At 34.7% G+C, this 27,059-nt stretch overlaps 1 protein-coding gene across 3 annotated transcripts in view; it reads left to right on the top strand.

Annotated features, from left to right (window-relative positions):
- The window catches only part of TENM2 (teneurin transmembrane protein 2), a 1,506,090-nt gene that overhangs the window by 376,723 nt on the left and 1,102,308 nt on the right, over positions 1–27,059 (top strand). For all 3 annotated transcript variants that reach the window (XM_073890196.1, XM_073890205.1, XM_025867075.2), the window contains one exon: positions 18,917–19,030. The gene's annotated coding sequence lies outside the window, so the exon portion shown is untranslated. The remainder of the gene's footprint in view (positions 1–18,916; positions 19,031–27,059) is intronic.

Raw genomic sequence — 27,059 nt, 5'->3', positions numbered from 1 at the left:
CTGATACTGGTATTAGGGTAATGGTGGCCTCATAGAATAAGTTAGAAAGTATTTTCTCTGCTTATATTTTCTGGAAAAGATTGTAGAGAATTAGTATAATTTCTTCCATAAATGTTTTGGAGAATTCACCAGTGAATTTACTAAGGTGTAGAGTTTTCTGTTTTGGAAGGTTGTTAATTATGGATTCAATTTCTTTAATAGAGATAGATCTATTCAGATTGTGTATTTTTTGTGTGTATCCGGGTTTTGGCAGATTGTGTCTATCAAGGGATTTGTCCATTTCATATAGGTTATCAAATTTGGGACATAGTGTTGTTTATAATATTGCTTTATTATCTTTTTAATCTCCATGAGATCTGTAGTGATGTCCCCTCGTTCATTCTAATATTAGTAATTTGGGTCTTCTCTCTTATTTTCTAAGTTAGCCTGGCTAGAGGCTTACTGGTATTGTTTCTTTCAAAAACAACCTTTTTGTTTAGTCAGTTTTCTCTATTGATTTCCTCTTTTCAATATCATTGATTTCAGTCCTAATTGTAATTTTTTTCTGCTTACTTAGAAGTTTATTTGCCCTTCTTTTTATAGTTTGTTAAGGTAGAAGCTTAGATTATTGATTTCAGATCTTTCTTCTTTTCTAATAGATGCATTCAGTGTTAAAATTTTACTGTAAACATTGTTTTTGCTGAATTTTCATTTTCATTTCAATCAAAATCAAGGTGACCTTTGAACAACACAGGTTTTAACTGCATGGGTCCAATTATATGTGGATTTTTTTTTTGTCAAATACAGTACAGTACTGCAAATGTATTTTTTTCTTATGATTTTCTTAATAACATTTTCTTTTCTCTAGCTTACTTTATTGTAAGAATATAGTATATAATATATATAGAAAAGACATATTAATCAACTGTTTATTTATGTTATCTTATGCTTCCAGCCAACAGTTGGTTATTAGTAGTTAAGTTTTGGGGGAGTCAAGAGTTGTATGCAGATCTTCAACTGTTTGAGGAGTCAGTGCCACTAACCCCTGTGTTGTCCAAAGGCCAACCTTACTTTTCAATTTCTCTTGAGATTTTTTTTCTTTGACCCATGTGTTATTTACAATTGTCTTATTTAATCTCCATGTATTTTAGGATTGTCCAGATATCTTTCTGTTACTGATTTCAAGTTTAATTCTATTATGGTATGAAAGAAGACATTGTATGTTTTCTGTTCTTTTAAATTTGTGAGGATGTGACTCAGAATGTGGTCTATCTTTGTGGATGTTCCATGTGAGCTTGAGAACAAGGTGTAATCTGCTCTTAGTGAATGAAGTAGTCTATAGATGTCCATTTTAACTAGTTGATAGTGCTGTTGAGTTGAACTATGTCCTTACTAATTTTCTGCCTGCTAGATCTGTCGATTTCTGTTAGAAGAATGTTGAACTTCCAGCTATAATAGTGGATTAATCTATTTCTTCTTGCAACTCTAACCAGTTTTTGTCATGTATTTTGATGCTCTGTTGTTATGCACTACACATGAAGGAATGTGTTAATCCCTTTATTATTATGTAATGCCCCTCTTTATCCCTATAACTTCCTTGTTCTGAAGTTTCTTCTCTTCCTCTATCTGAAATTAATATTACTACTGCCACTTTGTTATGATTAGCATGTTAGCATGGTGTATCTTTCCACACATTTACATTAAATATATATATTGTAAAGACTATATAGTTGGGTCTTATTTTTTTATTCACTCTGGCCATTTCTGTCTGTTAATTTATGTATTTAGACCATTTACTTTTAAGGTAATGATTAATACAGATTAATATATATTCTATTTTTTGTTCTTGTTCTTTATTTTTTTGTCTTCCACATTTTTCTGCATTTTGTGGTTTTAATTAACATTTACATGATTTCATTTTCTTTCCTTTCTTAGCATATTAATTGTGCTTTTTTTTTTTACACTTTTGGTTTTTTTAGTGAATGGTTGCCTAGAGTTTGCTATAACATTTACCATATCCAAGTCTGCTTTCAATTAACACTGCATCCCTTCATGAGTACTGTGAGTACCTTAAAATATATATATATGTATATATATATGTATATATATATACATATATATATTTCTAATTCTTTCCTCCAGTTCTTGTATCATTTCTGTCATTCATTTACTTATACATAAACTTATATAAGGACCAAAATACGTATATATGTATATATATACATATATATAAAAGCATATATAATCAAATACATTTTTGCTATTATTATTTTGAACAAAGTGTTATTTTTTAGATCAATTTAGAATAAGGACAATAATTTTTTTTATTTTATTTTCATTTATTAATTCTTTAATGCTTTTCATGTAGATCCAAGTTTTTAACCTATATACTTTTGTTTCTCTATGAAACATTTCTTTCTCTTTTTTATCATTTCTTACAAAGCAGATCTACTGGTAACAGATTTTTATTTGATAAAGTCTTCAGTTCTCCTTCATTTTTGGAGGATAATTTTGCAGAGTATGGAATTCTATATTATTTTTTTCCCTCGTAAAACATTAAGTTTTTCACTCCAATTCATGCTTACATGGTTTCTGTGGAGAAGTTGGATGAAATTCTTATTTTGCTCCTCTGTAGGTAAAGTTGTTTTTTTTTTTCCTTCCCTCTAGCTTCTTTCAAGATTTTTTCTTTATCTTTGATTTTCTGAGGTTTGAGCCTTATATGCTTAAGTGTAGTTTGTTGGGCATTTATTCTGTCTGGTATATTCTGAGTTTCTTGGATCTGTGGTTTGGTGTGTGCCATTAATTTGGGGAAGTTCTTAATTATTGTTGCTTCCAGAACTGCTTTTGTTCTTTTCTCTCTATTTGCCTTTTATTCCCATTACACATATGATATGCCTTTTTAATTGTCCCACAGTTCTTAGATATTCTGTTCATTATTTTTTCTAGTCTTTTTTTTTCTCTTTGCTTTTTAATTTTGGAAGTTTCAGTTGTCATATCCTCAAGTTTAAAAATTCTTTCTTCGGTTGTGTCCAGTGTAGTAATGAGCCAGTCGATGGCATTCTTCATTTATGTTAGCATTTTTTATTTCTAACATTTCTTTTCAATTCTTTCTTAGGCTGTCCACCTTTTTGCATGCATTGTTCATCTATTCTTGCATATTGTCTATGTTTTCCATTAAAACTTTTAGCATATTAATCTTATGTTTTAAAAAAAAAAACATGGTTTAATAATTCTAACATTCTGGCCATATCTGACTTTGGTTCTGATACCTGTTCAATCTCTTGAAGGTATGCTTCTTACCTTTCAGTATGCTTTATAATTTTTGTTGTTGAAAGGCAGACATGATGTGCTAGGTAAAAGGGATAGTGGTAAATAGATCTTTAATAGTGTAGTGGTAAGATTTAAGAGGAGGGAAAGTGTTTTGTAGTCCTATGATTAGGTCTCAGTAAACTTGGACTCTGAACCTCATCAGTGCTTCCCAGTTTTCCCATCTTGGTGGAACAGGATGACTAGAGGGTGCTTGAGGTATGTATTTCCCTTCTCTCATGTGGAAGCCTCTGAAGGCTGGAGTTGGGTATTTCTCTTCCCCCAGAGGAAGGCTGGAGGGAACTGGAATTGGTTTTTCCCTTTCTACAGATAAATTAGATTCTGATAAATACCTGTCAGGTTAAGCTCTGGTAAAATACTTTCTCCTGAGATCAGGCCCTGTTAAAAATTACAGAATGCTCTGGCATATTTCAAAATGGTTCCTTTAATTCTCCTTTGCTAGAAGCACTAGGAAATTTTGCTCCTGTATTCACTGTGAGAACCTGATAGAGCTCCTAGAGGTAAAAGTCACAAAGGTGTGTGAGACTCTTTATGACTGAGTGCCCTTGGAGTTTTCAACTGTGAGACTTGTCCACACTGAGCCTCCAGCAATTTGTTAATTTCAGTTAGCTCTTCTTATCTTGGCCCTGGTTCCCATAGAGATTTCTAATTGTGGGTTTCTGCTCTGATTAAGTTGTGATTCTCTGTATCTACTTCTCTGTTTTTCCAATATTTGAGGGCAATGGTTTGCCTTTGACCTTATTTCTCTGATATATCTAAGAAGAGATGTAATTTTTCAGTTTGTTCAGTTTTTACTTGTTGTCAGAACAGAGTGGTTACTGAAGAAATTATATACCAGAAAAGAAACTGGAAGTTGAGACAGTTTTTAATTTTTGTTGAGGCTATCATTATTTGAGTAATGACCTCTATCTGTGCTCTTAATATGAGAGCAACATTTTGTTGAAAATACTGTATTTTCAGAATTTAATAAAATGCCTTAACCATCACAAGAAATTTTAATCATACGTTAATGAATAATAATAATAAATAGAATAGAAAAAATTTAGACACTAATCATTTGAGACCCCTATTTGAGAGAGCCATGATATTAAGATATATCTATAGATGAATATAGGATATAAGATATTTGAGAGTACTGACTTGAATATATAATAAATATTCTGTAAATACCTGTTGACTGGCAACTGATTGATACCGTCTATGCTAAATGTCACTTATCCAGTGGTGCAATATACGATGACTTTTATAAACTCTAATAATTAAAATGTGTTAAAAGAAACAAAGCGTTAAATAGCTATTGTATTAGGTGTATTCTTTCCCTTGGAAGGTTTAAAATTTTGCCTTTTACTTTCTAGACCATTTAAAACTATACAGTCCTACAGTTTTCAAACTGGGCTGGAGCAACTGTGAACCTCAGCAAACTCACTTGGAATCTATGAGATATTTTAAACATTTAAAAGACAGCTAGAAACATCCACGTAAACTACTACTATTAAGTTGTTTGGGCCTAACTACTGAATAACTGGAACTGTTATGTAATTCTCTTGCCCTAGGGGCACCATGAAAACATCACCAAGACACTAAGGGTACTGTGAACTGAGAATGTTTGGGGGCCTCTAATATAATCCATCATCAGAATATGAGTATATAGCATAAAAGTCGGGAAAGTCAAGATTGAAATTTGCTTATCATCATTAAACCATATAAAATTCTATGAAATAAATGTATGGACCTCACTTTAGTAGAATAATAATGGATAATTTAAGAGTATAGGTAGTCATTCATAACATGTTGATTTCAGAAACTTCAATTTATGTCAGCACTTTAGAATTCATAATACCTTGGTCATAGAGAGAATAGTAGCAAGGGTGATTATGTTCCCACCCACCCATACAAATCTATTTATCTCATTATATAGTTATTGCCGGTTAAAATAATACTGGATTATACTTAACACTTTTCTTGACAAATATTTCTATTATTCTGTGAATGAGGCACAAAATGAAAAGTCATACTTTGTGGTGGGCTGTAGAAACAGTGTCCATAATACAAATACACAAACATACGTATATTATGCTTCAAGGAAATTAAAGCAAACACCAACCACACATGGGATTTGATAATCATTGAATGCTGGTTAAGGATAGTTAATGCTTTTGTTTGTTTGTTTCACTAAAAAAAAAAAAAAAATTGATGTAGAAATTTATTGATGTGGCAGTTTAGTTGATGCATATATATCTTTGTCAAATTTCTAAAAATATTCAAAGAAATCTTACATACTAAAACTGTTGTTATATGTAACTTGGTCCTGGTCTTAATTTAGAATTCTTTCATTACCTTTGCCTGGGAATTAAAGTATTAAAACCTTATTAAAGTATTAAGGAATTAAAGTAAAGGTACTTTAATGCTCAAAAGAAAAATAAGTCCACATAGAAATATAATGTCCAATAGAAATATCAATATAAACTACACATATAATTTAAAATTGTAGAGTACCCACGCTAATAAAAGATAAAAAGAAATACATGAGATTAATTTTAGTAATATGTTTTATTAAAGTTAATATATCTAAAACATTATAATTTTAACATATAATCAAAATAAATTATTAATAAGATATTTCATATCCCAGTTTTCATACTGAGTCTGAAATTCAGTGTGTATTTTTTTACATTCAATACATGTCATTTTGGACTAGCTGCATTTTAGAAGCTTAATGGCTATCATACTGGATAACACAGGTATGAACTGTCTGTAGTAGAATCACCTGTTGCTGCTTGTTAAAAATTCAGTTTCTGGACCTCATCCCACAGTTATTGAATCAGAGTCTCTTAGGAAAGCCTAGTGATGTGATATTTTAAAATTTTCCCAGCAGATTCATTTGCATTTTAACATTTGAGAACCATTTTACTTTTTTTTTTTTTAGTATTTTATTTATTTGACAGAGAGAGAGAGCACAGGCAGGAACACAAGCAGGGGGAGTGGGAGAGGGAGAAGCAGGCTTCCCGCGGAGCAGAGAGCCCGATGCAGGGCTCCATCCCAGGACCCCAGGATTATGACCTGAGCTGAAGGCAGACGCTTAACGACTGAGCCACCCAGGCGCCCCGAGAACCATTTCACTTCTAAGGGTGGTAAATAATTAACCCCTTCCCATATCCTCATAGACACCTAGCCCCTCCCCTGCTACACACACATATTGTGCTAATCTCCTGGAAAAGAGAGTAAATGCTCTTTCTTCTCCTCTTTCCCAAATATGTAGTGCCAAAAAAAAACAAACCCAGAAAACAAAAAACACACACTGTGTTGGCTAGTGATAAAGACAAATAATGTGACAATTTATAAATGGAAGGAATACTAACAAATATATCTTAGGTCAACCTGAATTTTGAGTAATTGTGAGTCCATTTTATATTTTCAAAACTTAAATCCATGTAATTTTTACTATAAGAATACATGACAGTCGTTCAGTGACTTCATTAGAGTACTTTTCTATTTTAACTAAAAAGAACTCAGATGGGGCTCCTGGGTGTCTCAGTCATTAAGCGTCTGCCTTCGGCTCAGGTCATGATCCCGAGGTCCTGGGATGGAGCCCCGCATAGGGCTCCCTGCTCCACGGGAAGCCTGCCTCTCCCTCTCCCACTCCCCCTGCTTGTGTTCCCTCTCTCGCTGTGTGTGTCTCTCTCTCTGTCAAATAAATAAACAAAATCTTAAAAAAAAAAAAAAAGGACTCAGAGAATAGACATCACAGAACAGTGGTGGCTAAGAACCTGGGGTTTGGTGTCAGATCCAGATTCAAGGTATGGCCTTGGACATAATGTTTAATAATTCTGTGCCTAGATGTTCTCATCTTAAAATAGGAATGGTGGGAATTCTAACCTCATAGATATGATTGTATCAATTGAATGGAATAAAATGAAGACATGCACAGTGTTTTAACATGTCATGGCTCTTACATGGTTAGCATATCATCCTTTTTTTTCCTTTATGCCAGACAGTGAAAAAATAAACCCTAATCCTCTTTTATACTTGTAGTTATTTTTTTTGAAATATATTTGTTGGTAGAAAGAATTCACTTGTTTTCTTGAAAGAGTTCAAATTCTGAGAACCTCTGCTAGACAAGAGCAGCGTCTCAGCCATGCTCAGCTGCTGCTAATCCTGAATGAAGTTGGGCAGTTCTGTTCTAGTCAATCGGTGGCTACTTAATGGGATTTACAATGGACACAGATAATTTAACAGACACAATTTATTACACCCCCTTTTTTAAGTGTTAGAGCATTTTCAGTCAATTTTATGCTTAAGGGTTGATGAAACATTACTCAGTACTTCCTGAGCGGGTCTGGGACACACGGAGAAATTGTAAGGATGGTCATAATATTTTTTCTCAGAGATAATTGATTATCACATCCCCAGAAGTGACAAATGGTAATGAAAGTAGAAGAAAAGAGTAAAAATATTAGTGTCTCAAAAGAATCATCCAGTCACTTTTCTAGAGGCAGGTGACTTTTTACACACTTCCTATTGGTGAAGCAAATACAAACTGAATTCTTGTGTTAAATGTGTTTACTTTTGCACCAAAAACAGTAATACCGACAGTGTGTTTCAATTAAAAGGAACCCTGGAGCAAAAATGTGTTCCAGTCAGGGGTAGAAGCAGAGTGTATCATTATCTTGTAGGCACAGCAGTCAAGATAATGAACAGCTAAGAAGACTGGACAATGGAAGGTGAAGTATGACTTGTCATGAAACTGTCAATAGAATCTGAGTTCACTTTCTATTAGTAGGTGCCATGAAATTGCAGGGATGTGCTGAGCAGCAGAAGAAAAAAACTCAAGTAAAAGTGGCCTGATACTACTTAGTAATTTTAAGCCCGATTTAATATTTTGCCATTATTATCAAAAGCCTTAAATCAGTGATTTCATTGTTTAATTCCTCTTATTCTGAGTTGATGGCCTATGTTTTTCCTCTGTTGCCTTGACCTTGAAACAGAAATGCCTCAGGTACTTTTCCTTTGAGGGGATTTTTGTTGTTGTTGTTCTTCCTTAGTAGTAGGTGGTGTAAGATTTGAATAAGGTTTGGAATTCTGTCCCTGCTGAGGGGCAATAGGATATTTTATAAATTATAGGAGAGATGGGCAGAAGATGTATTGGGCTTGCATAAAAATGGATTGCTGCTGAACTGAGTCCAAGTGTAAACATCCTCAATGAATAAAGCTAGATAGCAGATAGGCCAAAATAATCTTGGAAGAGAATCAGGTTGGGCTTCAAATGAAAAAATCACTAATACTATAAATCCAAGAAGATACATTGAAAAAAAAAATCCATGTATGGTGATAGAAGGGATCAAGAAATTTTAAGTATAACTATTTTTTTGTCCACTGATTTATTGATTCAACACGTATTTGGATACCCACTTCATGCTAGGTGTGTTTCTAGGTTCTGGGAACAGGTGAATGATAGGCAAGGCCTCTGCTCTGATATAGGGAGACAGATACACAAATGAACACAATAATTTTATACAGCAGTGAGACGAGGAAGATGGAACAGTGAGAGGGAGAGAGTGACGGGGGTCCAGGACAGCGGCTCAAGGACATCCTCACTGAAGAGAATATTTTCATTACAGAGGGAGAGGAAGCTAGAAGAAGGGAGAAGGTCTAAACTGATTCTAGTGCAAATAAAGGAAGGAATGCAGAAAGAAGCTACAGTCTTCCCAGCTTCGTCCTTATGCTTAAATTCAATATTCTTCCCCTAATCAAGTCAGAGTCCCTCCTGGGCATAGATGCTAATACCTTTTGTAGGAGGCCTGGTGGTTTCTTCCTTCCCAGATCTTCTTTTTTTTTTTTTTTTTTTAAGTTTTTTTTTATTTATTTGAGAGGGAGAGAATGAGAGATAGAGAGCACGAGAGGGAAGAGGGTCAGAGGGAGAAGCAGACTCCCTGCTGAGCAGGGAGCCCGATGTGGGACTCGATCCCAGGACTCCAGGATCATGACCTGAGCCGAAGGCAGTCGCTTAACCAACTGAGCCACCCAGGCACCCTTCCCAGATCTTCTTGAAGTGTCCAGTTGGTAGACATTTTGTAAAATTCTGGAAAGTATCTCTGGGTTTTTTCATTCCTTTTAGTTTGTGTATAAGAATCTCTCTGCCCTCATAATATTAGGCAGCCTTCTGTCTGTACCTAGAGCCATGTATTGACTCTGTGGAGATAAATCCTGGTGTCTTAGGGATTCTGTGTATACCAAATGCCCAGTGCCAGGCACAGGGTAGACACACTATAAATATTTTCTGTGTAAAACAAAGAATGGAAAAGAAAGTCTCAAAAAGTCAAGCTGTTAAGTCATGTTCTCATGAATAGTTCCTGAATATGCTGCCAGGATATGCTCAAGGTCTAGGATTGATTTCAAGAGAATTAACAAGGATGTTTTCAAATTCCTGGGTCATACCCTTGGAGTCTCATTCAGGGGCTATGGAGTGACACCTGTGCAGATGATCTTTTGCTTTAAGTTCTCCAGTTGATCCTCATCAGTAAGCAATTTTATGGGGCAAGGAAGAAATTAAGATTTACTCTTCCCATGGCTTCTTTGACTTTTCTTGTCTGTTTACTAATTTTTACTAAGTGGTGTATTTGAATTGTAACCAACAAGCAAGATTGTTCTTACTGTATTTAAGAGTATAGCAGATAATGTGAATGTAAATTTTGTTGTTTAAATTAGAAGTGCAGAATGCAGGTCTTCTCTTGAAATAAGAGCAAAATCTGCCCATCTGTACCAGCTTTCAGTCCTACAATGAAAGCAGTTCTCTTAATAGCCAGAAAGTTAGACATGTTGAAGCATATTTAATAGTAGATACGCTCACATCCTGAAAGCTTTGGATAGTTAAGATTTTAGATTAGAATTCCACTTTTTCCCCCTATTAAATGCCAGCCAGGCTAGATGCATTAATGACTGTGGTTATGTTTGAATGTAAATGGGGGACATCTGGCAATATCAGGAGATCAAACGTTGGGAGTCTGCATGATGACTCTCATCTGTTTGTCACCCAGCAGGTGTAATGGATGGCAAGCATGTGGGCTCTTTGCCCAAGTTAATGTACAGACCTAATATATGGAGGGGAGAAGTTTTTAATTTGCGATTTTAAAGGATCACAGCTCAAGATAGGTGTTTGGGGTGGGGGCAGGTGGAGTAGCTATTTTCCATTGCACCAATTTCTTTAGTAAAATCGCCGCTTTCTAGCCTACAGGCATTTCCCTTGTCCCGTTTCAACAAACTTCCACAGCCCAATTTGTTATTCAAAAATTTATGGAAAATGTATGTTAAAGTGAAAAGGGTACATTGTGCAGAAAAGGGAAGCAGCTTGTAAGCATATCATTATGCGTGAGCCATGGGGCCCGCAGATGGCACTTCTACTCAGAAACGAGAGTGGTGCCAAAAGCTAAACTCTAAATACATTTAAATCACATATCTTTACTTAAAAATGGAGTATTTTGGAAGGAAAAGCAGATGATATTTAAGTACACAAGTGGTATTCTTTTGTTCCTCATATAATAGAGCCCTTTACAAAAGTCCTTGCCTTCTAAGTGTGCAGTAAGCCTTTGATTCCTCAAATTCCCCAGAGGATTTAGTCGCAGTGCATGGCTCAGTTCTTAATAGGATTAACCATTGAGGTAGTACCTTGCTAGGAGAACAAGTCTTCAAGTATCCTTACAGTTACTGAAAATTAAAGGATTTGTTTTGATTACTATGTTCAGTGCTAATAGCAAACCTTTGTTTGGCACATTAGAAATAGTAACAAAAAATTATCATGACATACGGACTTCTTTCTTTAATTGAAAATAAATTTAGTTCTTAGACTGTGCCAATCTTTAATTAATTAGGAGGAGGGTAACGGAAGGGATAAAGACATTTGTTTGCTACTTAATATAATGATTTTGTGGAAATAGATGCTTTTTAATACAGTAATCATGCTGATTTCTTGTTTAGAGAGTGGTTATATTTACACTTTGTGGAAAAATTATATTTTAAAGGACACAGTTCATGTTGGTGAGACTAACACAGTAAATAACCAGTTTGTTTTTATTTCTTCTTTTGCAAGAGTGGCATTGCTTCTGCTAGCACCTGATACAATGAGTATTTTACCTCTGAAATTGTGAATGTGCATCCTTAATTTTTATTGATGCCGTTAGATCTGACAGCAGTATGACTAAAACAAGCATTACTTATATTTAAAAATTTAGAACAACCTTTTATTTTAATATTCTAACAGCTTCATCTGTTTAGTGATTGTACTTTTAGGAAATCCGAAAGTATAATTATTTCTGTATGACATTTGGTATATGGGATCTTTAATTTTCAAAATATTGCAAACACATATTATTTCCTCACTTCTCTACCTCCTTTTCCACTCTCGTATTCTGAAGTACTGAACATAGAATAAATCCCTGCCAATTCTAATGACCTGTATTGAGTTGACGTGTATGTGTGTGGGAGGCAAAAAATACGTGTGTGCATGCGCATGCATATGTGCACACCTCTAAGTAGTGTGAATGAAGGGGAGAAGTATGAATTGTTTTTTAAAGAAATGCATTTTCATTATTTTCAGCCAACTACAAATAACAGATAGTGATGGTTGATAATGTGATGGTAAATAGAAGTCCACTGGTAGTTATTCTTGATGCAAATATATGAAGCAATTATGAATTTTAATAAATTGATCATTTCAAACTGAGTACTGATAAAGCAAATTTAAAGGTGCTTCAAAAGTTTTTGTATGCAGATGGAATAGCTGTTGATTCTGTTAATTTTTTTTTTCTGCACAAAAATTCCTTGTCTTTACTGTGAAAATTTATCATAGACCACCACTGGTCAGGTCAATGTCCATGCACTTGGCAACCAAATTCCTTATAAACCTAATGCCTCAAGCTTTTTCCTTTATATAGCATTTGGTGGAATGCTGTGGCTATTTGTATTCTGTGGTAGTTCATTGTTCTGGATCATGCTCTCACCAACAATGACTGTTGATACAAAGTTCAGATAGTTGGCTCACTTTACCACTTGTTTATGTGCTCTCTTGAATAACCCTCCCTGAGTGGTGAGGATGCAGGCCCATGAGTGAGCAGGGAGAGGTTCAACTGTCCCTATAGCAGGGAGTGAATATGATGAATAACCAGGTAACCCTTGGAAGGTATTGTGGGCGATAGTTGATATGAACAATTAAGTAGTTTGTTCATGGACAGAGGTCAAATATGATAATTACTATATCACAAAACCAACTGGGTAGGTTAGGGTATCAGTTAAGAGATGGCTACCATACCCAAAGGTCAGACTCTTTTTCAAAAGTGTTCTTATTCCATGGGTTAGTTCTCCCTCTCTCCATAATTAAAAAGAGATGATGATAATTTTACAAAGTTCTCTATATGTTTCAGTGCAAATCCAACACCCCAGAATGTTTCAGTGTAAATGAAATCCCAAGCAATGTCTTTTCGGCAAGTTTTTATTTTTTTTTTAATGATCTAAAAATTTCTCAAAAGGACCCATGTACATTCCTCAAAACAAAGGAAATAATCAGTAAGAGATTCACAGTTTCTGATGTGATCTACAGGTTTCTGCTTATACCATTTTATCTTCAAAACAGTCTATTGTATTCTAAAGCTATTCAGCAAATAAAAACAGTCCTTATATGATCTGATACTCTTTTGCTTGTACTCTGGACTTCTATATGAGTACTGTTATATACTTTAGCCAAAGTAAATAAACCCCAACTGTCTATGAATTAATTATAATTAGTGACTGATTTAATGTTTTCTTTTGCCTTCTTTTTTATATGTATCCCTTTGAAATATGCTAGACTGTAATACACAATTATTATTAGTTCAAGATGAAGTGATTCTGTATAAAATTGGCCTCATATTTATTCATTCAGAAAATGAGCAGGGACAGAGTGCATATTTTATAAAACTCCAGTAATTTCTGTATCAGATTACCCTTAAGCAAAATAAGATTTGACCCTTCCAAAATTGCTTAATGAATTGGCATTACATGGAGTATCTTTTTAAACTTCTGTAATTTGTTTTCCTTTTATTAAAACCTTCAAACATAAGCTTTGGACCACAGATCCTGCATTTAAATGTTGAAAATATGATTGTGTTTTGATTGGTTTAGTGCATCTTTATGATAGAAACCATTTATTTGGAGCAAAATTATGCCTGAATTTGACAGATTATTGTGGAAATTTCTGTGTGAGAGATAAAATGACTTAAATTAATTGAAATGTTATCCTAAAGAGTGAAAATTCAAAGATTCCATATAGAAAAGAAGACTTCTTTGGCCTGAAATGGCTTTGGAGGGAATAAAACATACTGTAAAAATAGAGATAAGTTATTTTAAATTTATTCTAAGCATACCTTGTCGTAACTATTTGGCTGCTGCTAATTTCTTTGTGATGTTGATCAGAGCCACCAGAGATAATACTCTGCTAATTAATCTCTACCATATATTTGGCAGTTCTGTAATCTCTTTGTCACAACCACAGTGGGCCTTCAGATCCTTAGGGAGGCTCTGGGGACCTCTGGATGTTTTGAAATGTTTTCTCCTGGCTCCCTCCTAAGATCCAACTTAGCTTGCTTGGGGATATCAGTGGATTTCAAATAGCATTTGTGATGAGGCTGCTCTCTTGATCCATTGTGCAAATTTGCCATTAAAAGCAAATAAAATATGAGCTCCTCATCCCCCTCCTGAAGGTTGAGAAGCACATCCCCAACCCCAGCAGTAGGTGCCGAACAGCAGATTGGCCTAATGCTCCCCTCGTGATAAAAGAAGTGAGATGTATTGAACAACCATAACTTTATTAGAGAGATTTCTCTGCATAAAGCAGTGTTATATTTTAGGTTAGTGTTATGTAATGGCTTTGTGATTATGTGCCTTTTCCTGTCTTTCTGGTGCGTATTGCTATATGGCAGAATTTCAGGGGTTGGCATGCACCTTATACTTTAATGCACCTTCCTCAGCATCTGACACAGGTCCTTGAATGGCATTAGTGCATGACTACAAGCACACAAACATGAATACAAAGACCTGTTTTCCTTATTAACCATTATTATCACCTAGAAAAGGGCTGTCCATTAGAAATCAAATGCAAGCCACACGTGTTATTTGAAATTTGCTAGTAGGCACATTAAAAGTAGTAAAAAGAAGCTGGTGAACTTAATTTTCTTAATATATTTAATCTAACTCAATATATCAAGTAGTATTTTTCGGTGTGTGCCCAATATAAAAATATGATTGAGATAGTTTATTTTGTTATATTAAATCTGTGCAATCATGTATGTGTTTCACATTTATACATGTCATTGCAGACTATCCACGTTCTAAGTGCTCAATAGTCCGCGACCACTGGTGGCTACTCTATTGGACAGTATAAACCTAGGGCTTGAAGTAGTTTCTGGAATATGGGCACCACTCAGTTAAATATTAGTCAAATAAGTAAATGATACTAGCTGACTGGTTTTTGTATATCCAGATCAATTAGTAATTTTCTATGTTATAAAATCATTTTATTGCTGGTCTTAGTGCCTCATTGTCAAATTGCCGTGTTAAGAAACAGAGAGATCGTTTATTTGGACTTAGAATATTCTTTTTTCGAAGAAGGCTACAGTTCCTAAACAGTTACATGAGTACTAGAATGCAAATGGCTTGCATATTCTGAAAGTCATTCATTCTAACTCGTCATTTCATTTTCTGCTTTGTGGAATGAAACTCATATTTTTATGTCTCTGAAATCTTTATTTTTCTTCATTAGAAAGAAGTCAATTAATTTGCATTTACTAATCTCCCATTCCTCACACCAAAACATCATTCTCTTTATATCTAAAGGGAAAATTGTTAATATTTCTTTTATGCCTATAAACTTAATTTCCATTAAGCGAACTGGTAGTTTGAATGAAAATGCAACATCTTGCAAGTTTTATTCCTATTGTCTGGCTTTTTATAGGTTTGTCTATATCACTTCATTTTGTGGTACTTCCTGTTGTGTAAAATATGTAGGCTGGTATTTGCTTAATTTTTCTGGTTTATATGTTTAATGATAGAAAAGTGTATTTAAAAGACACAAATTGAGACAATCCTAAATTATTCCTCAGATGCCAGTAATATTTAGTTAAATAGTTCATTTTTAATACTTTTAAATATGATATTTAAATTTCTCAAATATTTGATAAACATTAAATGAAAAGTTAAAATAATTTGATAGAATCAAAAGTGGACCCAGATTAACTGCATCAGTAATCTAGAAAATGCATTTCTATTATGGGGAAGGGTTTGGAATAAAAATAGGTGGCTGGCATTGTCCTATTTATGCATAATTTTGTCTCTTCCAGGTAATTTTATTTATAGATATCTAGAAGGATGCCCACCAAAATGTAAGCAGCAGTTACTCCTGGCTGCTGTGCTCTTGAATGACTTTTACTTTGTTTGTTTTTATTTACTATACAATTTTTTAATGATGATGTGCAAAAGAATATTTGAAAATACAGGTCTTGTAGTTATATAAAATCCCATGTGTAAAATCTAACAGAAATGTATATTTCAGAAAAAAATGTAGTTTGAGTTTTTAGTTTTATTATAATTTAATGACATTTAATTTCAGTCAATATGTGTTTTACCTGATCTATCTTAATGTAGATGAAAACCTAATAAATAATAACATTGGCAATAAATCTATGCCTTAAAGCATGCATCATTTGTTACTGAATATTTGATGAGTGACATACACTCATTTGACAAATATCCATAATACACATAACAAAATAGGGGGTAAGTTCCATACTTCAGAAATCAGTGCATTTTGATGTAATCATATTTTACTAATAAAAACAAACAATAATAATAGCTAACATTACTATGTACCACTCATTAAGTGAGTTATGTATGCAATCTTTATAATAACCCTATGAGTTAGATACTGTTATCATCCCTATTTTACCCAAGATTCTAAGGAACAAAGAAGATTAAAAGTTGTCTTGGACCACGTGGCTATTCAGTGTTTTCCTTCCCTAGGCTGCAGAGGGTAGCAAGGTGATCATTACATGGCTGTCCAGTGTTTCCTTCCCTAGGCTGCAGAGTGTAGCAAGGTGATCATTACACGGTACCGAATATACTCTGTATACTGACCATATCTGTTTTTATTTTACATTCCAGCAGTGGGCTTTTCGATTTACAATTAACATGATGTAAAACAACAAAGCAAGTACCGGATTTGTTGCCTAAAATTTACAGCTGTCCTATTATAGTCTTGTTATTATAGAGAATTCTTAACTTTAAAAATACTTTTGTGATCTAGCTGAGACAAGTATCTGACTCAAGTGCAGGCTCATCTACAGGTCCAAAGAGGAGGGTTAGTGACGAGCCCAAAGCTGCACAGCAAGTCAGTGGAAAGGCATAGAAGCTTTCTACGCTTCTATATTGAGGCTTACTTGTATGATTTTGTACTACTCCTAATTATAAAAGAAATTTTTAGATTCAACCCATTGGTGAATCTTCTTCAAAATATTCTTGCAATTCTATTTAGTAATAAAATTGTTAAATTGTGGCTTTTTATAGCATTAGAAACTAATATTCAGGAGAGATTAAAGGATCAGAACTGCACAAGTGAGTAAACAGACTTGATTATAAGGACACCTAATTATTACAAGGTAGGATATAATTAAGTGCTAAAGTTGTGCGATACAAAGACTTTGGCCGCAGAGTTTCTCAGGAAGGAATCAAAGAACCATATTGCTTTGCTGGGCTCTGATTGCCCAATTGAAAAGTTGAAAAAAAAAATTTAAACAAAGCAAGGTGACATAAGGTCTTATAATTCTGTCTGGTCTTGTCAGTTTGTCAAGACACACGGTCTTGATTAGACAATTCTATTTCCTTCCCTTATAATCAGGTAATCAAGCTTCCATCATAAGCAAGATAGCGATGACAAGGAAAGCAGAGATTGTGATTAACGTTTGTTGTATGCCTACTGTGTGCCAGAGACATTCTTTCCTTATTACTCGATGTAATAGGTATTTTATCTCTGCTCCCATTTTACAGATAAGAAGACTGAGGCTCAGGGGTCTGAGGAACCTCGTATGAGGTTGTACTTATTAGTGAGAGAGTCACAGTTTAAACTCAGATCTGCTGTGATTTAAATTCCAGCGAATTTAATAACTCTCCACTGCATTGTACCAAGCCTTCTTACTGTCTGCAAGATCAGGAGGCTAGTGCCTAGTATTTAATCCACATTTCCAGGACTTTTTGAGGAGGGCAGAAAGGCTTTTCAGAGTGGTCAGGAAGATAGAGTCATCCATCTGAAAATACTGCTTTCCCTTGTGAGGAGGGTGTCCAGAAGTGTGTTATCCAGCTGTGGCCATATATGGGAGCTGGAGATGGGCTCAGCCAGACTGAGGCTCCAGCTCACCAGGGGACCTTACACCCTTCCTTAGCATCCTGGTTGAGAAAGGTCTCCTTTGTCCTATACGTGAAGGCATACATTTAATACCCAAGATGAGAATGACTTGAGCAAAACTTGGCGATTAAAGCTATTTGTTTTCAATTGTTGTCACTCCTTCTTTGTTGACCTCTCTTTTCTTTTTTGCACTAACACCAATCCCTTTGTGAACTTAAGAAATCACCCCTTGCCTCCCTCACTTGTCCCAGTTCTCCTGGCCAGGGGAGAAGAGAACATAATGAGGACCCAACATCTTAGCGTGGATTCACTTAATTATGTGGACTTTTTTTGTGGAGGGAAAGATGTTTGTATTTTTCAAAAGAGTTAATCATTAGGATGTGAGCTCAAAATCTCCGTTGATGCCATTCCAGGTATAGCATTGGAGTGTTGGTAACAACAATGACAGCAGTGACACACGTGATGTGTGTTGAAGGGGTACTATGTGCCAGGCCCTGTACTAAGTGCTTTTGATGGATTTTTATGTTTAATCATCACAACATTTCTATGAAATAGGGGCTATTATATCCCCATTTTAGATGATGAAAGCTCAGGTTATTTGCTCAAAGCAAGTTGTATTGCAGTCAGGGGACTTTCCTGGTATATAATACTACTCCTGTGTTCTGTTGACCATGGTACTAATTAGCAAGTATTTGAATTTAAAAGTTGGCCAAATAACGCTTAAATCCTATGGATGAGCAAACTGTAAATTTGAAGATGAAACAAATCATTTGTAAATGTGAAGAGCCGCTTAAAATCTATTGCTAGAAAGATGCGCTTAAACTATTCTCCCATTCTAATACTGTGTATTTCGGTGTTTAGATTACAAACAGCATCACAGTTGAAGGATAACCAATGGGAATAGTATTGTGGTGATTTTATATCTTAACGATAATGGTGTGCCATAGTCAAAATGACTGATTTAATTAATATGTGTTCTACCATATTTTACATTTCTCTATTGAAAGGTATTCTAAAGGGTAAGGTGTGCAGTTTAGCTTATTTAGCTCCCAATTCCAACTTTCCTACATTTGGAAGATATATGGTATTTATTTGCATTTTTATTCTTTTTTTGTTTTATGTGCTCATTTGAATCTTATCTATTTTCTTTTCTTTTCTTCTTCTTCTTCTTTTTTTTTTTTTTTTTAACAGTTACATCCAGCTTTTTATCGCCTAAGCAGACTGGGGCTTGCTTCGTCGCTTGACTTTGCTGTGGCGCACTCCTGTAAAGCCAGCTGAATTGCACACTGAAGATCCACCCTTTCGGTGAGTGTGGAATCATAGCTACAATTTTGTGTTTTGCTCTGCCTCATGTTGTTTGTATTGTTGACCAAAGTGCTTTGATACAGAGCACAAAAATAGTGCTTTTCCAGCTCTGTGCAGGAAAACTGGCTTCTTTTCTTTTTCTTTTTTTCCTTACGGACACAAGTAATTTGTACTGTCATTTTCTCTCTCTGAAATCTGCTATTGTCTCTCTCTCTCCCAACCCAAACTGAATGACTACAATTCTTCACTCATGCATCTGCTTCTTCTCTACCTGGATGTGTCCCCCTCTGGCACCCTTTCCTCATCCCCTGGCCTCTTCAAAGAATTTGGTTATCACATTCCGTATTTGCTGTGTATGCGTGGAAACAAAAAGTGATAGTTGTGGTCAGCTGGATCACATAGTATTCCACTGTAATGTGTAAGACATTATAGATTAAAAAAAAAAAAAAAACTTGGCCCCCTTGATCTGTTTCATGTTGTTTATCTGTGCATGTCGTAAGACAAGCAAAAAGGAAACCGGCAAGCCTTTCTGATGTTCCTAATAAAATCCTCTCTGTTTTTATTGCCCCTGAACTGGCATCCTCAATATATTTCTACAGCATCTAGTACCATATATCAAAGGTCTTCCCAAGGCTTTTCTTGGACCTTCTGCATCCATTTTCCCCAAGTCTTTTGCTTTTCAGATCTTGCTTTTATATTTTTACAGGTCACATATTACCAAGATGATGCACCTTGGGGAATGAGGCAATTAAAGGGTCCTATGGGTACAATTATAAATACATTTTGCAATTCTAATTTGGAGATAGATCACCTGACTTAGCTAAAACCTCAGTTATAGAATAATTGTAGTAATTTGAATATATATGGAGCTATTGTGACCAAGGATAGGGTATGAGAGGAGGTATGGTGGACACTTATAAGTGATTAGATGGATAAAAGGAACAGGTATCTGGATTAAATCTTTTTTTTCTTCTTTCTTCCTTTTTATGTCTGGCAGAAGTTTTGTCTGTGTGTGTGTGTGTGTGTGTGTGTGTGTCTGTGTGTGTGTCCCGTGAAAATGAGGCAGTGGCAAAGGGAATGAGAATGGGCTTAAGGGCAAGGGTGTTGACATGAATACTTTCATGAAGGAGGTGTGCATAATGCAGTAATCAGCCTGTCTGGAACAGTCAGTTTAGAAAGTACTTATGAAACAGATAATAATGTCTGGATGGGAATCTCATGAGGCTGTGGTGAGAAGTAGATGATGCAATTAGGTACTTAATCTGGTACTTGGACATGTAGTTGGAGATAAATGAATGTTATCAGCAGTTCTGATTCCATTTTGCTGGTGAAGAAACTGAAGTCCAAGCAACTTGTTGGAAAACTACCTTTCTACTGTGGCTAGTTTTCCACATTTTTTCTTTCTGTCCCCATATGTTTTCTTGGGTATGTGGTCTGAGCTGAGAGAATCTTCTATTAGGGTAGTAGTGACTTCTTTTTGGATTATATTGTTCTTGGATTCTGAGAAAGGCACTCAGTGAGATAATGCTCAGCACACTTTAACTTTCTCTGAAGCATAGATGTTCCTCATGTCTTGGAGGTCACATCCAAACTAGGCTGTGTAAGGAAGGCTCGAGTTTATTATAGCACATCTCTGACGTCAAGGACGCTAGCACACAGATCAGGTGCTATCCTCTCCTAGAAATATCCCCCAGTACCACTTTCCTTCTTGGAAGCTTGGACCCATCATTGTTTTTGTTCTTAAGGAGATATCACTGAGTGCTTAGGAAATCCATTATAAACATAGAGTTGTCAATTTTAGAAGAAATTGGAGGGTGTATGGTAAAACAAACCTAAGACTCTGAAATAGCCTATGCTCACCCATTTGTCCTCCCCCAAAGCAAATAATAGATCAGAACACTGCAGAGGAGGAGGAGGTAGGTTAGGTGGGGCAAGACCTGGAAGAATAGAACCTGCCTTGAAGAATGATGTCCGTGTTGAGATTCCTAGAGGATTTTCCTGAACTTGTTAGATTCATTGGTCATCCCATTTTTTTCTTTGTTGCTCATCATCCTAATCTTCTCATCTAATTTAATTCTGTGACTCCGTTTCCTGGAAAAGATGGGTCTTTGGTACATAATAGGAAAATAGGTAGAGGAAAATGAGGAATATTGTGTCGATGTGGGAAGAGAGAGAAAAGGCTACATGATCTTAGGAACTACCTTGATAAAAAGCAAATCTTAGAATGCCGGTGATTTGCCTAACATGCTGGCCAGAAAACTCAATGAGAAAACTCAACACTCTCATCAGGTTTTGCCATCATTTAGTTAAGATGATTTACTATTGCAACCACAAATGTTTTGAATTTTGGCTAAATAACAAGGCAGCCAGTGAGGCAGGGCTTGGCTTGCAGAAAACTGCTGTCAACTTTCAGAAGTTCTTCATGCTAACTGTCTGGCATTGTATTTACGTTCTATGGAACCTGTTCCCAAGAAATACCTACCTACTTTGAAAAGAACTCTGCAAGACTTCTGCCCTCTGCTGTTCAATTTAAAGTGTCATTTTCAGCCCTAATAGAATAAATAAGAGTGGCTTTACTAGGCAATAGGCTTTAGCAACATTAACTGGTGTTTGCCCAAGTTTTTAGTTCCCATCTGTACCATCTCTAGCTCCTTTTCTTTTCACTTAGGCTTATGCCTGAAGTTTTAAATGCTACTCTCTTTGCTTATAAGAAGAAATAAATATATTTATTGTAATTTATGTAATTAATTTACTAGGTAATAGCTTATCATACCATATTCTTCATAATAAAACGTAGGCTTTCTCTAGAATCATCCCATATTTTTGCTTGTTCACAATAGTTCAATTAGTGCATCAGTACCTTAAAAATTTCTATGCAAATCTTTTGCTTAACTGGAAGAAGTGTATGAAATGGTTTTTACTCTGTGTTGAATTCATAGAAAACACTAAACTTAAATGTAGATTCTCATAGTTCTAGGATGGTCATATCTGCTTTCAATCAGAGTAGGATGAAATATAAGATATGATTCTGCCATCACTAAAATATGGGTTTTTTTTGGCTGTTTTTTTCACTATTTAAAAAATGAAGATAAAAAAGAAAGAAACTTAAAAACAATAGAAAAAACCCTGATACTTTGAAAGATTGCCATTGATATGGGAAAAGTAGAACAAATGTTTTTCAACTTCTGTTAGTATTAAATTGAAACCCTACTTTAGGTAGAAGTTTTGGGAAAATCAACAGATCTACATGAAGGCTGTGTTTTCAGCAACACATCCTGCAGTGGGTGATGTGTGGATTTAGTTCCCTATCAGTGGAATACAACTTGACATTTTTCACTTTCCTTCCCATTTTAAAGAGTTTGTAATAATCAGTATGTACTGAATATATAAGTGACCTAGTCTCTTAAAAAATAAGATTAACATTTTTTACCTCTAGTTTAAAATTTACTTCTGTGTAAGAACTGAACTAGTAGCACCATGTTGAAAGTATTACCTTGAGATTTTTTTTCCCTTTTTTGCCAGTATAGAAACACCCTTTAATACTTACCATCTAACCTTTAAGATGAGAGCATTTTGAGATTTTTTTTTTCTACACTACATGCCTGAATTGCCTCTTAACATCGTGAGATTTACGACAGGTTTTCTTTAAACATTACAAATTCTCTCATATAAAGTCGTGCAACATTATATATTTCACAAAATATTTCCTTGGAAATTTAAAGACTAAAATAGAACTTATGTAACCAGAGCTAATATATGATGTGTGTGTGGTGTTTTAATATAATAATTATGAAGGGAGTAAAAGTAGAAAGGAACAGTTATTAAATACCTGCCATGTGCTACATTTAAACATTTTTTCTCTGTAATGTAAATCATTTTATTTAACATAAAAACAAACTCTTCTTTACTCCTGAAAACTGAGGTCCCAAGAGGTTAAATATCTTACTCAAGTTTGCTCAGCTAAGAAGAACCATATTTTTTAGCCCAATCTATTATTCCAGATACTGATCCACTAATTGAAATATTTTGAACAAGGAAAAACATGGATGATTCTAGAGAAAGCCTAGGTTTATTATGAAGAATATGGTATGATAAGCTATGATCTAGTAAATTAATTACATCAATTTTTAAAGTATGGATTTTTTTATAAACTGTTGTCACTTAGGCTAAAGTGTGAGTAGTGTGCTTATCGATGTTTGCCAACTACTATTGGATGTAGATTTTGGTTTTCAAATCTCTGAGTACATAAATAAATGAGATATTTGTAACACAGAATAAGAAAAGTAATTGTAAAATGCTATTTAAATTTTGGAGTAGCTCATTTGGAAAATTGAGTGGGAATATCTTTGAATGGCTTAGTTTACTATTACAGAACAGTTACAAAAGAAGAAAAGTAGTCTGTAGAGGTTTGTTGTATCATTAGAACTATGTAAACCAGGATGAACAAATAGAACAGAATTTGGGTAAAATCAAACATTTTAATGGGGTACTGAGAAAATACGGAGATATTGTAGGTTCAGTTTCGGACCACCACAATAAAGTAAATATCACAATACAGCAAGTCGAATTTAGTTGGTTCCCAGTACATATAAATGTTATGTTTCCACTATACCGTAGTCTATTAAATGTGCAATAGTATAATGTCTAAAAAACCAATGTACATAATTTAATTTAAAACTACTTTATTGCTAACAAATGCTAACCACTATCAGCTTTCAGTGAGTCATAATTTTTTTGCTGTTAGAAGGAAGGTCTTGCCTCGATGTTGATATGTGCTGGCTGATCAGGGTGGTGGCTGGCAAGGTTGAGTGGCTGTGGCGATTTCTTAAAATAAGACAATGACATTTGCCACCCTGACTGACCCTTTCCCTAACAATTTCTGTGTAGCATGTGACGCTATTTCATAGCATGTTACCTACAGTAGAACTTCTTTCAAAATTAGAGTCAATTCTCTCAAACCTAACCTTACCACTGCTTTATCAACTAAATTTATGTAATATTCTAAATGCTTTATTGCCATTTCAACAATCTTCACAGCATCTTCCCCAGAAGCAGATTCCATCTCAAGAAACCAGTGTCTTTGCTCCTCCACAGGAAGCAACTCCTCATCCATTAAAGTTTTATCATGAGACAGTGACAATTCAAATATAATAATAATGAAAAAGTTGTAAATATTGCAAGAATTATCACAATTTGACAGAGACGTGAAATGAGCAAATTTTATTTGGAAAATGGCATCAGTAGACTTGCTAAATGCAGGCCTGCCACAAACCTTCAATTCATAAAAATGTGGTATCTGTGAAGTACAATAAAATGAAATACAATAAAATGAGGTGTGCCTGTATAAGGAAAATAAGCCATTATATTATGATGAGTCCAATTTGCCTGAAAAACCAACAGATAAAAATATATTAAGAGGTCAATTTAATATAAATAAAATATCATCATACATAATATAAATTATAAATAAGTCAAAATATTACCGTTACGGTATTTGAATGGATATTTGCTTGTGTGTGTGTGTGTGTGTGTGTGTGTGTGTGTAGGTCTGTGTGTGTGTATTGTACATCTGCATGCCATATCTAGGTCCATAGAAAATGGGTTACAAATGTAGGCATCTTATTAAAGAATATAAGAACATAGAGCCACAATCATACAAGGAATAAACTATCAAGAACATAGGGAAATAAATAAAACAGTTGATCCTCCTTCCTTGTGGTAGTCGTGTTCTATCAAGTTGCTGGACACTGAATTAGCAAATACTGAATCATTGCCCCAAGGGGAAATACAGGATTAGATAAGTGCAAGCCTCAAGTCCCAGCATTTTCATCAACCAATCAGCAGATCAATATGTAACCTTGTTTTATGTGTGTTTCTGTTTAAGAACATCTTATTTAATATATGTTGTTGATTCATTAACGTTGAACTCATGGAGGACAGCACTCTAACTCCTGCCTGACCGAAGCTTCTCTAGCACATGTATTTTCTCCGTAAGGCACCTGACAGCCTTCTTGCACATGGGATCACTAAACAGCACTTAAGTACTATGCTTGGGAGTCATTTAAAACAGCAAAATCAGCAAGAAAAAGCACAAAAATGTATAAAATGTGGCACCATATAGACAATGAAAAGGACTTGTTTATAATATGAGCACTGAAATAAGAAGGCAGGGCATCTCATTATTACATATCAGCCGGGAACGTGTATTAGGCAACTCAAATTATTCACTGCTCTGCATGACTGTAAAAGTGCTGGGAGTCTTGATTATGGGATTACAAATAAAGAAACGCCCAAAGTGGATAATCCTCTGGTCAGTAGTTAATGTTTCAATATTTTATCTTATTTGGAAATAATCTAGATATTCAATGAATATCCAATATTTAACTTATCTCAGTATACCTTTAAAGTTTTTAGTTACCAAAAAAATTTTGGAAATTATTTTTAAGTAGACGTACCATAAGCATAAATATTATTGAAAAATATATTTATAAACTTTCATGTTACTTATATCTTTTATTTGTTAAGAATTATGGTTAGGTTATTTATGAAAATTTTATGAGATATTAAATGTCTAACCATCATCTTGTTATGTTATCTTTCTTGCTGACAAATTCTGTAACAGAGACAATATGAGACTGACTTTTAATAAATCTGGGTAGAATAAAAGTATTATATTTAATGCTGATAACTCTTAAGACAGGCCTGTTTTAATTACACCAACAAACTTAAGTTAGCTTTTATTTACCAAACATTATCCTAGATCACATGAACTCAAAAATCATTTGGGTTAGTTTCTACATTTATGAGAATATACTTTATTTATATAAATGCTTGTTTGTCTTTACAAATCAATTTTGGTAATACCATCTGGAAGTGGAAAAATATATCTATAACATATATACATAGACATACGTAATATGCAGACACGTACAAGGATCTCAGAGCTTTGATTTTAAAATTTTAGCAATGAGATAAGTATGATAATAGAAAACTCACTAGTTTATAAAAGAACAGTTGAATCCAAAGTGTGTTCTGGCAGATAGAATAAGTTAAAGCTACCTGCTCAGATGGCTAAAAGCTTTTACTAGTATTCGTGGAAAGATTTTTAAAATTTTTTATTCATCTAATTTCCATATAGCTTTCTCCCTTCCCTTCTCTTCCCCTCCACTCCCCTTCTCTTTCTTTTCCTTTCTAAAAATTTCCTCCTTGAAGTTTGCATATTAAGAGATGGCTCTGGGTTCCTAGCGAAGAGCAGGTAGAATACCCATATCTCAAAGGCACAGAGAAAGTATGTAAATTTCTCCAAGAAAGGCTTTGTTTTTTAAATCCAGATCTTTCACAATATGTGAAAGCCTTTTGAGATGAGTAGGGGAGGTTTGGGGATTGGCAAAAAGGATAGGTGGTGTTTGAATTGTTTCTAGAACCATGTTTCTGTTTTTATAAAGACTCAATTTGTAAGACAAGTAGATTTTTTAAGTCCTCAAAGAATTGGGTTTCAACCTGAATGATATCCAGAAGCTGACCACAGCCATCTAACTACATTATCCTTAATCTGCTTCTTCATATCAGGGAGAAGATCTTCAACTAAGATCAAAATCAGAAGATTCCTATATTCTAGATTTAGAGCTGTTTCTTTAGAATGGTTTGATAAATCCTTCCACAATGGCTTCAGAATGTTTTTCTTTTCAAACTCTGTGTACAGATTTTCATTTTAGTTCTGGGGAGAAGGCCTAAAAAAAGGTTCCTATCAGGCTCTGATATCAGCTTCCAATTTGGCCAACTTCTGATTATAGAGCTACTTAAAAAAATCCTTTCAAATATCTTGCTAGGTGTGAGCCAGGACCAACAGTAAATATTCCTGACAGTATTGAACAACCCCATGGACACAAGAAGTGTCCCCAAAGAAAGTACAAAAGATACTCCCCTCCCAATGAAGCCGGGGGAGCGAGGTTCTTGTCTCACAGAGTCTAAGAGTGAATCTCATAGACAAAGGAGAGTGAACAAAGTGATAGAGTTTTATTAAGCAAGG

The sequence above is a fragment of the Callorhinus ursinus genome, unplaced genomic scaffold (genome assembly GCF_003265705.2).
Source record: "Callorhinus ursinus isolate GAN/ISIS: 27379988/994484 unplaced genomic scaffold, GSC_fseal_2.0 scaffold3, whole genome shotgun sequence".
In the NCBI taxonomy this organism is placed as follows: Eukaryota; Metazoa; Chordata; class Mammalia; order Carnivora; family Otariidae; genus Callorhinus; species Callorhinus ursinus.
This window is presented reverse-complemented; position numbering and strand designations above follow the sequence as displayed.